Consider the following 5,321-nt stretch of genomic DNA (forward strand, 5'->3'; position numbering starts at 1 on the left):
GGCCGGTGAGGAAGGGAGGAGGAGGAGAATGAAAAGGGCTGTCTCTGAAAAAACAGATTCTGAAAGACACATGGTGCAGTCACACTTTGCTGTCACATGAATACAGCAATGTCAAGAAAACCGCTTCACCAAACACACAAACTAATGTAATGAACCCTGCTAAGTAATCCCACAGAATATTTGCGGTTATTCTGAAGATCCTATTAGCCGGAAAAAGTGCCACAATAAATGTGTAAACATGGTTACCACAGGGTGCTGTCGTCAACACAATCCATCAGGAAAACAGATTCTGAAAGTCACCTCATGTAGTCACTCTTCATTGTTGCAGTTATTTGAGGAAAAAAAAATATAAGCATATGACGGTTTCCCAAAAGAACCATTTAGATAATCCCATTTGATTAATCAGGAGCAGTGGCTGTGGTTTTGACTCTATTATTAGATGTGAAAGGTCCAAAAGAGCATGAATATGACGGCTATTGTGGAGTTCCCAGTCCACAAAATGTATACATGAGCAAATGCAACACATACCACTTTAATCTATCCTTGCGGTTAGCCTTCCCGAAGTTGTGGTTTGTGCGGGCCTACGTCTGCTGATGTGATCGTGGCTGATTGGTCGCGTGAGGATGAAATTACGTTGTTGTGGTTCAAACTGCCGCACCTATTCTGCGTTTTTTGTAGCTCACAAATGTGAACATCCAGCATGCAAAGGCTTCAAATCTAAGTCCGTCTAAACCTAATTGGCCGGGGGTAAGCATTGCAGTACTGTGTGGTGTTAGTTCCAGACATGGTCTAGACATTGATGTTGCATTGCTGAATATCAGTCTCTTTGTGGAGGTAGAAACACATGAATAAAGTGTCCTTTCATCTGGGGGGTGTTTCATCAACGTTTGTCAGCGCTGACAACTTGAATCACCATAGTAACAGTCAGTGACCTGAGCATCTCAGCCAATCAAAACCAAGGATTTTGCTGAAATTGTCAGTGCTGACAAACATTGATGAAACACCCCCCTGACCTTCCATTTGTGTCAGTGGATGATACATCATATCAGTAATTTAATCTCTGTTTTCCGTAGAGAAAATAAAACTATTCCATTGTGTCAAGTGTTTGCATGTTTGCATGAGCATTACCCCTCTTAAACATTTCAAAAAGTGAAGTAGGTCGTGATATGATATCAAAGTCAGTGAATATATAACTTGACTGTGTATCTTTTATAGAAAAGAATAAAAGCTGTTATAAGGTCAGTCATGACTCTACTAATAGGTCTCAGTGTCCTCTGGAGGAGTCTCTATGTGGAAGGAACCAAGCAGTACATTGCCATACCAGTAATTACAATAGATGAAAATGTTTATTTTTTGTCAGCCCTTTGAGAGAAAAAAAAAAGAAAAGAAAAGAAAAAAACCTCACCTTTAGGATTTATAACATATAGAAAGATGCAAACACACACACGATTCGTAATGACTGATGTGTAATCTGTACGATCAGAACAAATTTCTTCAACTTTAGTTTTCAATACAGGTGTATAAAGAAAATATGACTGATTAACCTGATTTAAAAACAAAAACAAGGCTGTGCTTATCCTCATGTTTTGTTTTGATTCGGGTAAACATAAAAAACAGGCGCATCAATCAAATTTTGCATGTAAGCCAGTGCTGCATCCACCTACTTTATGTCACGCCACTCATAAGTCAAGGAAATTAGTGTCTAGTTGGCTCAAGTCTTCATCTGATCTGTGTAAATGCCAACATTGTGAGTAATTGTTATACAACAAATAAAAAAAAAAACCTAAAGAGGAAGAGAGTGACTACGTTGACTGTAAATATTACAGTTGAACCTTTGAAATCAGCTCTCACTTACAGGGGTAGGGTTTATCTGCATCTGGAGGTTGCTTCAGCTTTAATTCATGTCAGAGTTTATCTAGAGAGCTCTCTATATTGAATGTGTAGATTCATTCAATTTCCTTGTTGAATTCTCTGGGTAAAAGAAGATGAAAATAGAGAGTTTTGTTTCATATGTGGGATGCATGTATGGATGTTTTCCCTTTATTGAGGAAAACAAAATTATAAGTAGCTTTCACTGTCTTAATTACTAGAATTGTTATAATCATCTGATATGAGCATAATTGGATCAGGATGGGAATGTATGTTGGACAGTACTGCCAATAATGATGTAGTTTGTCAACATTTGGACCAATTGGCTTGCATGAAGATTTAAAACTCTATTTCAGTAATTTTATTGTACATAGAGAGAAAAAAGACTGTAATGTTGGTTATATATAAAGAAGATGATTACTCTGTTTTCACATTTTTTTATTAACCTAAAAAATTGTAATTGATATGCTTTGCTACAGTTGTATGTTTTCATAGAATTGCTTCCAGTTGAATCAAGAGTGAGCCCTAGATCTGTGACAACTGTTGCGTTGACCGTTTTCCCCTCTCCCTGCGTCCTGTTGCAAAGAAGCTTTAGATTTCATGAAGATGCAGCTTTTAAAAAGTAAAATAGCGCCACCATATGTCATCTGTCATATGACATAGAGTAGCTCTCTGCGTCGTGAACTTAAGCGGACTCTAAAATGGCCCGGAACCGTTGTGAAAACTCAGACAACGCAAGATTGATTTTGATAAGCAGTCTTGCACATGCACAGAACAGCTTTTTTCCTCTGAATGTCCACGTGGCAGATCTAGGGCTCCCTGTTTTAGGGGCTGGAGGGGAAAGAATGTCATTGCGAAAATTCAGCTGAATACGATAAAAAGATTCCATGATTTGCTTTACATCAATACAGTGGACTCCCATTATAACGAAGTCCTCGGGACCGGCAGTTTTCTTTCGTTATATTGAAATTTCGTTATAATCGAACAAATAAACAATAAGAATACATAGACCGGATAATGTTTCAGCCTGAATTTTTACTTCGTTGTAACCGGAATTTCGTTATAACCATGTTCGTTTTAATGGGAGTGCACTGTAATTCACTCCTTTAAACAACTTCTTAAAAGCTTATTTCTCAGCCTTGATTTGATTCATGTAAATCATGAAGCACCTCCTTTCTTTCTCACTTTACAGAGCCCCAATGTGTAGATTCAGCACAATTCCAGACCAGACAAATTCTGAGATTCTACCCCCCTCCAAAAATAAATACTGTATACCCCGAATATTTCGCGAGGTTTTTATTTTCGCGAATTTCGCGAGTCAGGTGCTATTTGCGAAAATAAAGACACGCGAAATTATTGACTCTGATCCCGATGTGGATGTGACGTACGCATGTATACTTTACCGTTCAGTACAGGACTCCACGATTGCGAATTTAACCACTCGCGAAATCGTTGGGAATTCCCGATTCGCAAAAATTTAGACTCGCGAAATATATGGCGTGTACAGTAAATAAATAAATAGATAAATAAATAAATAAATAAATAAATAAATGAATGAATAATTATACAAAACAATCAGGGAAAATTTGGGCATTTTTATGGTGGTTTATATTCCATGGCTAAAGGGTCATACAAGAGACTCATGGATTCAAGGGGAAAAAAATAGAAGAAAAAGTAAAAGTGAGAAGAAATGGAAGAAATAAACATGTATCAGATTTTGAAATCATATTATTCATACCTGTTTACACCTGTCTTATTTTTTGGATGCACTAGTAGGGAGGTTTCCTGTGACTTTAACAAAATATGTTTCAAATGTGTCAATAACGTGTTGCTTTGTAAAAGGTGATGTTAAAATGAGTATATAAGTACACGTAATTTGAAACTATCTCACATTCAAATTCATGAAATTCTTCATTTTCTTTTATCATCCATGGCTGCTACTAAAACACTGATTAATTCAGTGCTTATTTATGTCGATGAAGGGCAATTTGTCAATCAATTGCAATATCTCATATACAGCTACACAGGTATCAAGAACGACGGATGTGTAGTGATGTACAGTACGTGTGGTATGATGGGACTGATAGTTTTTTGGGTTTTTTTTTAGTGACCACACATGGTAATCTGAAATAACTCATTCCACAACTCTTCATTAAAAAAAAGAAAATAAAGAATAACAATGATAAATATCTGGTTGTAATGCCAAAAATGCTCCAAAAGATATTCTAGGCCATTTTTTATTTTTTTATTTTTTTATTTTGTTTTCTATTTAGTTTCTTTCCCATGAGAGCCAAAGTGTTATCTGGAATATTAAAAGAGAAAGAGAGAAAAATATATTGTGCAATATTTTGTAGGAATTGATTAAATGTGTATTGTTTTTATATTATTGTTTGTATTGTTCATGTTGCAAAGGTCACATGATATGCAAAATATATATCCAATATAGTTACCTGCAGAATAAACGTCTCTGTGCTGCTAAAAGTTCTTTGTGTAACATTGAAATTTGTAATTTCTGTGATCATTTTGTCATCCCATGTAAAACAATTTGATTTTGCAATGATACACATTCCCATCAAAACACAAAATCGTGTATACACACATACACACACACACACACACATGCACCCACAAAGACTTGAGGAATTTATTGTTGAATGGTATGTACCTCGGAATAGTAGAATTTTCTGATTAAATATATTTTTATTATATGAAAGTATTTGATTTGGTAAAGTTAATATTACACTAACATGTTACAAGCAGTATGACATACTGAAATAATTCTTGTGATTCTGCGAAGTACATGTAGGTCCTCTCCTCCCTGCACTATGTGTAAACACAATTTATCTGTGAAAAATGATAAAAGTGAAATCATAAGTGACATTGTTCATTCACTTTAAATATTCATTATGTATTGTATGAAAAAAAAATCTGTAAACATTTTGTAATTATTACTGATCAAAACTGTCTGGGAACAAAACTGAACTAAAATTTGTGACGGTTGATGCCCTATTAATGTAAATATTTCTTCCCTCTCGGTTAGGTGGAGACAGAAAAGTGTCACTGGTGAAAAGTACCGATATGTTTACCGAAATGACTGTATGTTTGGATGATTAAGAGAGATCTAATGGGTCTCTGCAAGAAAATTTGTATTTCGTACCAGGATACCATGGAATTGGGAGACAGACACTGATTAGCAAACATGGTGTTTCTTCAAGCAGTCATTTATCTCAATTATTTCTTGTGCACTTCATTTTTTTTTTTCAGAATAACCCCCCCTCAAAAAAAAAGGAAAAAAGTGTGTGCCTGCTACTGTTCTCTCTTTCTCTCTGACAGCAGAGTTGGGGACATAGAGAAGTAGGACATTAACCCGCTGAGGACGAGTCCCGAGTATACACGGGCAAGTGTCTATGGGAAATGCGTGTTGTAGCAAAATCGGCCCGTCCTCAACGGGT

This window comes from Diadema antillarum, unplaced genomic scaffold (genome assembly GCF_040938485.1).
Source record: "Diadema antillarum isolate AM-2024a unplaced genomic scaffold, OU_Dant_1.0 scf00000016, whole genome shotgun sequence".
Classification (NCBI taxonomy): domain Eukaryota; kingdom Metazoa; phylum Echinodermata; class Echinoidea; order Diadematoida; family Diadematidae; genus Diadema; species Diadema antillarum.